The following is a 12,441-nucleotide window of genomic DNA, read 5'->3' on the forward strand; positions in this document are numbered from 1 at the left end:
GTGCTCAGCATTCTGCACTGCTGGAGTGGCAGCTCAGCCCTGGCAGGGGTACGGACCCAGCTGGTGCCACTGGCACAAAGCACACTGGTGGCCAGCTCCACAGTGTGCCTGTGTCCCTCCAGCTCCCAGCTCAGTGCCAGCCTCACCACGGGCTGAGCAGAGTATTTATAAATTATTTGTAAGTTATTTATAGGGCCAGGGAGCCCAGGGGCTGTGGTGGATGTGCACAGCTGTGGCTCCAGCTGCTGAACAGGCCCAATGCCAGGCCCCAGTGGGCTGGGGTTCATCAGAGCACAGCTCAGACACACAGGATGAGTCCCTGGGGCAGTTTTCCCCATGGATGGCTGCAGATGCCAGCCTCCCTCCAGGGTGCTGGATTAGCTGGGCTCCTGCATTAATCCACAGGTGTCAGAGGTGACCTTGAGCAAATATTTACAAATACTGTGGTGTTTGAGCATGCACTCCTAACAGAAGGGGTAGGGTTCACATGGCACTTTAAGGCTCTGCAGGGCAGCAGGAGGGCAGCTCCTCACTGGTGTTCTGGCAGTCCAGGCTGGAGGCATCCTGTGCCCACGAAGGCGAGTTGGTGCTGGGGTGCCGAGTGCCCAGCAGTCCTTCTAGGAGCCATGTGTTCTGGGCAGGGACCATCTGGGTTCTACATCACACGGCTGGGAGCTGCTGCTGGGACGCAGGGAATTGCAGCTTTCCTGCCCAAGGCTGCTCTGTGCTCATCACATAGCACAGACAGGAGCGGAAGCACTCGAGTTGTGCAGCGTGCCTGGGATGCCTGGTGAATAAATAACACGAGGATGCAAAGCAGGATTCCCCCTTGAAAATTTCTACTTGCAGTGGAAAGCACAGAGGAAAAAAAAAATCCTTTTAAGCTCTGCATCCCTCTTCCCACTCGTTCTGAAGAGCAGTGTGGAGACGAGCAGGGCTGGATGGATGAATTCCCCCAGAAGAATTTCTTCCCGATTCTTCCCTCCATTTGGACGGTTTCATTTCTGCAGCTCTCATTAGCACCTCCTCTATCCCCGGTTGTTGCCCAGAAGCATTCTGCTCTCTGCTGCGCAGGGATGGAGAGCAGGGGCTGCTGTGCACCACCTCTTGTCGAGGCCGGGAATTTCAGAATTTCCTGCTCTCTCCCATGGCCGGGGATGCAGCTCTCCCCTGCCCCGAATTTACTCTGCTGGGTAGGAGCGATGCCTCACCCTCACACAGGGCTCGGGGGTAGCCCCTGGTCTGACCCACATCAACCTTGAGGCTGATTTCTGAAGAGGAAACTCTGTTTTTCCCAAGTCCAGCCTCACACACTGACAGGTAACAGGTATTCACACACTGACAGGTAACAGGTATTCCACTGCTGTCGTTTTTTCACCCCAGCATTAGGCTACCTTAGCAATTAAACAAAGCAAATACGCACCTAGTAAGACCCAGGTCGGCTTATAACCAGAAAAAAAGCAATATGCTCACTCCAGAGCACTCAAAATTTCCTCAAGAGTCATCACCTGCACTCAAAGGACATCAAAGGCTTGCAGAAAAAGGATGTGCTCTCCCAGCTTATGTATTCCCCCTCCCCCTTGCCTGCAGCACCCAGCAAGTGATTCCTCCTCCCTGCTCACACCTTATCAGCTGGAAGGTGAGACAAAAAATGAATGCTGAGCTGGAGGGAATTTAAGGAGAGACAAACACAGCAGATGCTCCCTTGGGGTTCACAGGAGCACCTCTGGGTAGGGCAAGCACTGAGCAGGGAACTGGGGACCAGGAGTGAGGCTGGCCAGAGCAGGATCCCCGTTCTGGCTGAGCAGGAGCCCATCCCTGTGTGTGGGGCTGTCCTGAGCCCCAGTGAGACACCTTGCTCCTACACAGCACTGTCTCTGTCACTGAGGCAGAGCAGGGAGCAAAAGGCACAGTGGGGGCATTTCCTGGAGCAGGTTGTGCAATAGAGGCTGTCAGGGATGCCCACAGCCTCTGCCCAGAGCTGGCACAGGCTGCCAGGGCACAGCTGTGGGCATGGCCAGGCTGCAGCAGTTGAAGCCCAGGTGTTTGGGCAGTGGGAATGGTGAAGCACAGATGTTTGGGCAGTGGGAATGGTGAAGCCCAGATGTTTGTCTGGAAATGGTGAAGCCCAGGTGTTTGGGCAGTGGGAGTAGCAGCCTCCTGGGAGGCAGCTGGCCTTGGGAACAGGCCTGGGCTGTCTCAGGGCTGGAGCCCAGACAGAGCTGGATACAGCCCTGGGCTAGGAGCTGGTCCCTCTCCAGCAGGGAGAGCCCAGAGCTCTCAGGCAGCTGGAGAGGGGAGCTTGCCCCACTGTGTCCTGCTGCAGCAGGTAAAACAGAACAAAATGCAAGCCAAAGTGAGGGAAGCTGATGCCAAGAACGAAAGAAGTGCTGCTGTCCAGGAGAGTTGCTGGCAGAGCTCTGCCCACCTGCAGGTGGGGCTGCCCCAGGTGACAGGGACAGCGAGGGAGGGGCTGAGCCTGGCACAGAGCTCCCTGCCTGTGACTCTGGCTGCCACCCATGGCAGTTTGTAGCCCTCAGAGCCACAGGTGAGGTTCAGTGAGCTGAGCTGCAGCCCCTGCTGCTGTTCCCCTCCCCCAGGAGCTGTGGGAGCTGGGACAGGAATTCCCTGTGGGACAGGAGCTGGCGCAGCAGGTCCAGCAGGGTGCTGCCTGCTGCTCTGCTCCTCCCTCCAGTGCTGGGTGCTGCTGTGAGTTCAGGGGGGTGCTCAGCCTGGTGAGAAGCTGGAGGCTGAGGAGGAAGAGGAGGAGGATGAGCTGTGCACAGGTGTGCACACCTGTCCTGCCCTGTATTGCTGCTGGGGCAATGTGGGACATCCCACATAGGAGTTAAACTCTGCAGAGAGGCTGAAACTCTGGTGAGGCTCCAAAAGTTCATCTCTGCTGTAGCAGAGGCTGTGTGACACCAGCCCAGCCCATGGAAATCCACATGGGGAGTGGGAGAAGCTTTCACCCCAGCCAGCAGAGCAGAGCTGGGAGTGTCACCCAGCAGCTCAGAGGGGAAACTCAATTCCTGAGCTCACAGGAGGGTGACTGTCACTCAGACACTGACTGGGGCAGCTCCAGCACAGCTCTGGCTGCCCCATCCCCAGAGGGATGAGCTGAGCCGGGTGCTGATCCCATCCCACCCCCTGCCCCACCCCTGGGGAGTCTCCTTCAGCTGACACGGCAAAACAAAAATATTTTTCATTTGGACAGAGATAAAAGGTAAAAACTTCACATCTAAGAGCTGCAAAGTGTTGTTCTGGAGGTGGTTTATCTCCTTGTTCCCCAGAGAGGCTTCTGCTGCCCCAAACCACTGTGCACTGTCCAAGACCTCAGCCTCAGCTGGCACCAAACTCCTGGGAGCTCACACTTATATTTTTACTTTTAAATAAAAATGTGAGCAATGGGAGGATTGTCATACCTCACCATCTGCTTAAACTAAGGCAGGTTTCTTGCCTTCCCAGCAGCTCCCAGTGCAGCCAGTGCCAGTAGAAGGTTTTAGGGAGATCTGATGCTTGTTTGATGGGATGGACTGTCCCCTGTCCCCTCCTGCTGGTCACATCCTGGGGATTGTGGAGCTGCTTTGCTGCTGCTGGAGAAGTTGGTCCCACTCTCACACAGCTCATTATTGTAATTGCAGCTCTCAGGGGCAGGAGAAATGTGCCCCTTCACAGGCACATCCATCCTAATGGTTTATGCCTCACTGCCAAGGATAAATCATCCCAAATCAGGGCTCTGAGGGCTTCTGGAGAGCTCTTGTGCTTCAGGTGCTTCACCCTGCCAGGGCAGGAGCCCTGTGAGACCCTAGCAGCCAGCTGGGAGCTGTGCCTGGGGAGCAACCTGGGGCTGCAGAAGGGGGAAAAAAATATTTAAATTCATTTTCTTAGCGGGCAGGACGTTCAGTGACAGCCCCACATGCTGCCAGGGGCCATTGTCCCTCCCCTGTCCCTTCCCCCAGGCACAGACAGACTGGAGTCTTCCCAAACTTAGCAAGATTCATGGAGGGTTTTCAAAAAAAAATCATTCATCAAAACTTGTGCAGATAATTAGGAGTTTGTTGCTCGTTTATTAGCACCAGGCTGTAATTACTCATTTGCTGCACACACCATGTGGTGCTGAGTGGGTCAGATCAGTACAAGGCTCAGATCAGGATTTTTAAGTGTGTTTTCCCCAGGAAATCTGCAGTGCATCCCTAAATGCTGCGTGCTCCCATCTGTGGGAGGCAGAGGCACACACCTTGGCATCTACCTGGAATGGCCTGTACAGGTGATTTTGCTCTCTCTGTGGATGCAGGGACACGGCCCTGTGCTGTCCAGGTGTGTGCCACCTGCATCCTGTGGCAGTTGCCTGTCCCCAGGCAGGGCAGAGACACAATTCCCAAAGCATTTTGCTGGCACAAGTGGCCATGCAGCAGCCAGAGCCCTGCCCCTGTGCCCCTGTGCTTTGGTTTAGTTTAGGTTTGCTAGTTTTACTATACTTAACTTTTTATTTTTTTTTGAGATAGGATTTAGGAGTAAAAGTAAGGTAGGTTTAAAATTTAAATGAGTATAAAGAAGAAAATTAATAACATAGAGAAAATAGGAAATTTTGAATAAGATTTTTAGATTACTTTTGTTTTCTTACTTTTTATTTTTTAACACCAATATACAGAAATAGTTTAGTCAGTTTTTTTATTTAAATGGTTATTTTAGTTTATTTTAGAGAGAGAAGTTTCAGGTTTTTGTTTGGCTTGGATTTTTTTTTTTGTTAACTTTTTGTTTTGTTTAACTTTTTAATTAGTTTTCCAGGCTGTCAATTATTAAATTAGCTTTTCAACTAGTCCCAGCAACTTACAAAAAAAAAGTTCTCATAGAAAAAAACCCCAAACCCTGTATGTGTGTCTGTGCTTCTCTTCCCAAGTAACTTCCATGCAAAACCAGCACAGCCTGTGCCCCTGTGTGACACTGTGTCCCCTCACCTGCAGAACCAGGCAGCTCTGGGCTGCCTTTGAAGCACTGGCTCATCTCTTTGCTCATGCCTGTGGGGGAGTTGGACATCCCAGCCAGCCCAGGCCAAGGTGGTTTGAGGGGAGCCAGGTGGCATCTCAGCCTGGAGTGTGTGGGGCGAGGCAGGAGGAGCCCCAGCAGCTCCCAGCCCTGAAACTGGCCTCAGCCTGCAGCCCACAGGAGTTTCAGCCCTGGGAGCCTCTCTCAGGGCTGGCCCAGCCACCCAGCACCCCTGATCACCAGCACAGGTCCCTCTGTGTGAGCCCTTCCCTTCCCTTCCCTTCCCTTCCCTTCCCTTCCCTTCCCTTCCCTTCCCTTCCCTTCCCTTCCCTTCCCTTCCCTTCCCTTCCCTTCCCTTCCCTTCCCTTCCCTTCCCTTCCCTTCCCTTCCCTTCCCTTCCCTTCCCTTCCCTTCCCTTCCCTTCCCTTCCCTTCCCTTCCCTTCCCTTCCCTTCCCTTCCCTTCCCTTCCCTTCCCTTCCCCTCCAGGGGTGCTCCAGCAGGGTCAGGGATGCTCCGGCACCATCTCTGGAGTTTTATTGCAACTTGGAAAGGAACAAAGCCAGACCAACACCAAAGCTGCTGGAACACTCACCTGAGCTTTAGGGACCCCTGGGACGGAATGTGAAATCACCACTGGCTGTTCCCACACCAGTTTTGTGCAGATTTTGGGACTGGCAGCATCTCCTGCCAGCACCACCAGACCCCTCCTATGAGGTCCTGGCTTCGTGGGGGATGAGGCAGAACCTGCTGAGGCAAAGAACCTTCAGTTATTTCCCCTTTGGATAGATCTTGCATTTGTTATTGCTGTACCTGTCTCCCAGGGGCTGCTGCCATGGAGAGGGGAGCACTCTGATGCTGTTCCAGGCATTTTCCACAGAGTTGGGGTGTTCTGTTTTCAGGTTGCCATCCAGATTTCTGGCTGCAGGCAAGAGCTGACAGGCTGCTGGGCTGGCTGGGCTGGCAGTGCCCAGATGAGCAGGCACAGCTCAGTCCTGGCTGCCAGTGCCTGCACACGTCCCAGAGCAGGGGCTGGCAGCAGTGGGACCCCTCCTGCAGGGACAGGGCCAGGGACACCACCAGGTATTAAGAATGGGTCTCCTGCTTGCTAATGAATGCTCTGGGACTGAGCTGGGACCCTGCTGGGACCCACAACTCTGTTCTGCACCCACACCCAGGGGTTCAGTGTGGCACTGCTGGGACTGGCCCATGCCCATGTAGAAAATCTCTGCAAGTTCTCCAACACTTTTTAATCAAAACACTTTTTCAGGGCAATGCTCCCCTCCAGGGAAATACAGAAGGGGAATAAAAGGAGCCCCCTGGCAGTGTGGAGAGCACACCACACATCCCACAGCCCAGGGCAGGAGCAGGACATGCCCTTTGTGCTGGATTGGCCAAGTCCCCTGTCCCTCCTGGCCCTGGCGGCCACCACTGGCCACGTGGGGCACAGATCTTAATGGGGCTGGCTCCACCACAGGCACAGTCAGAGCTAACTCATTAAAATGGGAAAACTTCACCTGTGCTGAGGCATACCTGGGGACAGCTGGGTCAGAGCAATGTCCTGCTGTCTGTCAGTTCTGCAGGATCAGAGCACACAGGGTCTGGGCTGGCAGCTCAGGAAGTGTCAGGAAGTGAAGCAGGAGGATTTCCAGCCTGCCTGGGCACCTCAGGGAATCTTTACACCACACGTGTCCCTGCTTCTTTCCTGGCTCTTTATTTTCCTCTCCTTTCTTTGGAAAGAGCTGAAAGATTCCAAGATTAAAATCCCTGCAAAGATCCCTTTCCACTCTGCAGCTTTAAAGCTGATCTGTCTGTACAAAGCCCTCCCTGCATCATACACGGAGCCTAACCTAAATTTTTGTGGAATCATTTTTATGGCTCCTAATTAGGGGAAGAGCCACTGCAAAGAAGAAAAGTAGGCTCAGGTGAGGGGAGGTTGGTGTCCTGGGGATGTGCACAGTGGGTGAATGCAGCAGCATTCAGTGGGTGAATGGCCAGTGTGAAACACTCAGAAATCCTCTGTACATGGGCAGCCCATCCCTTCTAGAGGTGACACACAAACCCTCAGGAATGGTCAGCACCATTCCAGTGCTGCACACTCCAGGATTTGGGGGCTTGAGAGTCAGTCTGAGGCATTTTTTGCCTGCAGCTGCAGCGTGTGTCCCCAGCAGCAGTGCAGGTGTCAGCCCAGGAGGTGCAGGAGCTGCATCCAGCCTCTGCTGCTGCTGCTCTGTCCCAGGACACCCCTAGCTCTGGGATGTGTGTCTGTGGACAGCAAGGAAGTTGGATTTTCACTATGTGTGAAATTCTGGCTGCTGCTGCAGCGCTGTGCAGGGACTGTGTTATTTAATGTATCTGGGTCAAGCTGGTTCCTTCCCCAGCAGCACATTCCAGGGAGCTGAGAGTGCTGCCCTTGCCCAGCACCCAGCTGAGCTCCTCTGCCAGCTCCTTCCAGGGTGATTCACTGGGACAGAGCTCTCGTGGAGCAGCTCTTTCCCAAACAAGGACTCTCAGCACTGCTCCAAGGAGGGTGTCCTGGTTTGAAGGATAGGTGTCTGCCAATAAAGGCAGGAGCTTCTCTTTGAAATGGAGAATGTAAACCCTCTCCCTCCAAGTTATTATAATTTTCAAATTAAGGGGCTCTCAGGCAAAGATATGGGAATTAGGAATAACAGTTCTTCACTAGGAAAACTAAAATAGAAATGCAGTATTACAAAGAACAATCCCAACCCTGCCAGAGTCAGAATCCAAGTTGACACCCGTCAGTCAGTCAGGGTGGTGGCAGCAGTCCCATTCAATGGTGGCTGCATCCTCCTGCAGTGGCAGATGTGGTTCAGCTGGAGCAGTGCTCCTGCAGAAGGTGCAGTTTCCTCTGAAGGTGCAGGGATGATGTGGAAGGGTCTGGTTTTCCTCTGGAATCCAGTGGAAAGAAGGTGCCTTGGTGTCCAAAATCTCAGTTTTTCTCTGGGTAGGAAAGGCTTGGCTCCTCCCCTGGCTGGAGCATCTCCCAGTGGGATGATGGAATTTTATCAGTCATTGTTGGGGGTTGAGTGTTTTTCTGTTACTGTGTCAATTGAAAGAATTTTTCCCATTATCATGCCAATGGAGCTGGCCGGGTTACACCCAGGGTCGCTGATGAGTCCAGACAAAGGGGTGGGTGGGGACGGCCCCGGAGGGGCCTCTGAGGCTTCCGGGAGGGCACTCGCGTTTCCGGCGAGCCGGGAGGAGGATGCGCGGGATCGTTCAGCCACGCGGCCGAGCACAGCAGAGGCAGACCCTCTGCGACCACCTGCCCTGCATCTGCCCCGTTCCAGCCTCCTGCCTCTGCGGACACAGCTGATCACCCAGACACACACGGTGAGCGAGGAGCCGCCGCTGCAGCCCGTTCCCACCTGGGACCGGCGTGGCCGCTGCCGCCCCACCCCCCCTCCTTCCTGCCTCCGTTCCCGCTTGCCTTTTTGGCAGATCCTAACTCTGGACTAAGCACAGAGACAGCGTGCTTGCATCTAAAGGGACTGACACCGAGTTACCTATTTCGTTCTGTTAGCAATTTTAACTGTTATTGTTTTCTGTTTGTATAGTTAGATATATTAGTAAAAGAGCTGTTATTCCCACCCCCCTTATCTCTGCCTCAGAGTCCTTGATTCAAACAATCATAATACTTGGGGGAGGGGAGTAGAACCAAAGTCTCTATTCCAAAGGGAAACTTCTGCCCTTACTGGCAGACACCTGTCCTTTCAAACCAGGACAGTCATGCACTGGGACTCACTGGCCATGAACAGGAGATATCTCCTGGAGGGAGGATGGGCTGTGGGAAGATAAAGATGATTGCCCCAGCTGGTTTAAAGATGGCCCATTAGCAGGAGATATCCCATCCAGAGATAAGGATCACTGCCTCAGTTGGTTTAACAGATGGGATAGAATCCACATTTCTGTCACATCAGCCCAGCACAGAGGGCTTGGCCCTGCTCACACAGGGACACTCCAGCTCATCTGGGCTCTGTGGGCAGTGAAACCCAGCTGGGCTCAGCCTGTGTGGGAGCCTGGGATGCAACAGCTCCCCCTCATCAACATGCTGCTCCTGCCACCAGCTCCTGCAGCTGGTTCTGGGGGAGCTAAAAATAGAGCAGCCAGCAGCCTTGGATGGCACCAAGAAATTAAGGGAAAACGCTGGGGTTTGTTTTCATTGAACAGCATTTCCTGACGCCATGGCTGTGTCAGAAATGATGGACATTAACCAGGCTTCAGCAGAAGGATTGACCCTGGAGGAAGATGCAGTGGGGCAGGGGCTTCAGCCCTCATTGCCTCGTTGAAATTCATGTCTGCTCAGCTCAGTGCTCTGTGCAATGCTCTGCTGCTGGGCATTCCTCAGCAAAATCCCTGCAAAGCACAAAGGAGCTCAGGAAGGAGGCAGGTGTGCTGTGTGCTGCCATCCAAGGCTGCCCCACACCCCTCTGCAGAGGCTAGGGCTCAATCCACGCTGCTGGCACGTGCCTCAGCAATGGTGATGGTCACACTGCACATTTTATTCTGTTTTCTCAAAAATTCCTCACCCTGTGCATGCTGAGGCTGTAGCTGCAACTTTGACTGGACACAGCCAGGGTTTTTTGGTGAAAAGCCCCTCTCAGGTACCACAGGTACCAAACCAGGATGGTTTGGGTGGGAAGAGACCTTAAATCCCATCCCATTCCATGGGCAGGGACACCTTGCAGTGTCCCTGGGTGTTCCAAGCCCTGTCCAGCCTGGCCTTGGACACTCCCAGGCAGATGTACCCCATGTCCCCAGCTAAACTCCTTCAGTGAAACATTTGTAAAAGCAGCTTTTCCCACTTCAGGGAGCACTTCCCCCTTCAGACAGCCACCGCAGCTTGCCATTTGGGAGATAGCAGCAGCACCTCAGACATTTGTCACACGTTTGGTCCCACATCCCTGGTGTGAGGAATGCCCAAGGAAAGCTCTGCAGGCAGGGTGGGATCCTGCTGCTCCCCTCCCCTGGCCAGGAGCTGAGCTCAGGGACTGTGTCAGGCTCTGACCCCGGGTGGGACCAGGGCCACTGTCACAGAGCTCCCTGAGCAGGGCTGGGGCAGCACAGCGTGCCCTGAACAGCCCAGAGTAACAAAGGCATTTCTGCAGATCAAAGCACTTCTTATGGTCACCTGAAGACAGAATCTCTGCCTGAATTCATCAAACAAATCACTCTCAGCTCTGATCCCCTTACTGAGCAGTTCAGAACTGGCTCAGAGTCTTTCAGGGGTGCAGAGGTGCCACAGGTGCTCCTGCCTGGCAGGTGCATTCAGTGCTCACTGTGCTGAGGCTGACACCTTCCTCTGCTTGCTCTCCCAGCCCACCTGGATCCTCAGCTTGGTCTGGCAGTGACCCTTGTCTCCAGCAGCCCCAGTGCTCCCAAGTCAGTTTGGTTTGGAGAAGTGTGCAGGTGGGTCCCAGCAGTAGGGTGAGCTGGGTGCCACTGGGCCTGGGTGACATGGGGTACTGATGTGACAGAGCTGGGCAATGCAGCTGCCACACAGGAGCACAGACTGCAAACTTGAAAAGCCTCAGGGACTTAGGGGAAAGTGGAAAAAAGAAGAACATTCATACAAAATTATTCTCTGGCTTTCACATCGCCCCTGGCCTCACAAGCCCTGGGCAGCTCTGTTCTGTGCCTTGAGCTGATAGCTCAACCTTTTCCAGCTGGAGTTGGAGCAGTCTGGAGCCAGAGAACTGTCAGAAGCCTGTCTAAATGAATGTGTGCCCAGCTCCTCACAGCCTGCCCTGCTGCTGTCATGAAACATTTCCAGCTTCCTGCCCTGCCCTGGGCCACAAACCCCGTGAGGCAGCTGATCCCCAAAAGCAGAACCCACACTGGGGACACGGACTATGGGAAGGTTTGGGTTGGAAGGGACCTTAAAGCTCAGCTCATTCCACCCCTGCCATGCCAGGGTCACCTTCCCCTGTCCAGGCTGCTCCAACCTGCCCCAAACCAGCAGAACATGCAGGCAGAGACAGGGCAAGGGCAGAGTCACAGCTCACACACCCCTCGGTGAAAGGCCCAGAGCAGAAAAAAGCAGAAAGAGAAATTTCCAGTTTTTAATGCTTTTCCCCCAAATTTTGCCCATTCATTCTGGGCATATGGCCAGAAAGCAATAAAAATCTGTTCTGTTTAGCAACAGCTTAGAGAGACATAAATAACAGCAGTTTGGGGTGGCGAGAGCTGCAGACACACAGAGTTGTAAGTTCTTGAGTTTATTAATGTCTGAATGGGATAACGAGAGCTTTATAACATCTAATTGAATTAAACACTCCAATCTGGGGATGGAAGATTTGCCATCATGAGCCATAATTATATACCTTCCTGGCACTGTTGTTGTTTCTCTACACGCAAAAAAAACCTGTGAGGAAGTGGTACTTTAATTGGTTCAATAAATGGATTTGTGCCCATTGCTCAATGGGACAAGGGGCAGGGGACAGGGGATAAGGGATAGGGATAGGGATAGGGAACAGGGAACAGGGAACGGGAATAGGGAATGGGGAGTAGGGAATAGGGAATGGGGGATAGGGAATGGGGAATGGGGAGTAGGGAACAGGAGGGACTGGGAGCCTGCTGGGCAGTGTGTGCAAGGCCAAATCTCTGCCAGTGCTGCTGAGACCAGGAGAGAGCAGACCCACTGCAATTAAAGCCATTTTCTCCTCTGTCCATGTTTTTTATTTCAATCCAGGTTCTTTGGAAATAAACACACATCAAAGGCAAAGCCCAGGACTGATGGCTCAGCTCTGCTGCTCGCCCACACTGGGTTTGTTTGCCTGTACACTGGTCCCTGGCACAGTGGGATGGGGCTGCTGGCCAGGCTGGGATCCCACACACCTGCAGGGAGCCAGGGCCAGCAGGAGCCTCAGAGCAGCTCCCCAGGCACAGGGAGCTCTGGAAATGCTGCCCCTGTCTCCAGATTCCCCAGCTCTGGGCCAGCAGAGCACTGGGTGTCACTGAACTGGGGAGAGTCCAAACCAGTCCTTTGCTGGTGCTGCTGTGGTCCTGGCTCTGATCCCTCTCCAGCAGGGCACAGAGAGCTGTCCCCTCGTTCCCCAAGGCACAGCAGCTGCTTTGCAGCACAGTGCCAGTCCCCAGGGTAAAACAAAAAGATTTAGCTTTAATTCTGGTGTCTGGAAAGGGGGGTCAGTGTTTGCCACTCTGCCTCAAGCCCTCCCCAACCCTGACTGAGTCTTTGGAGCTGCAAAAACAAATAGAAAATTTAACCACATATGGATTATTTCAGGCATAAAATATAATCAAATTTAAATGAGAGTCACTCAGAGGATGAGTGGGTGACTGGTGACTGGCATCAAGCACAGGCAGCCAGGGGAAGGAGGCTGCTGGTAACAGATGGTGGGCACTGAAATTTCCCTGTTTTCAGGCTGGATGTCGAAAAACTCAGACAGCAACCCCTGGGGTACAAATAG

This window comes from Erithacus rubecula (assembly GCF_903797595.1).
Source record: "Erithacus rubecula genome assembly, chromosome: 15".
NCBI lineage: Eukaryota > Metazoa > Chordata > Aves > Passeriformes > Muscicapidae > Erithacus > Erithacus rubecula.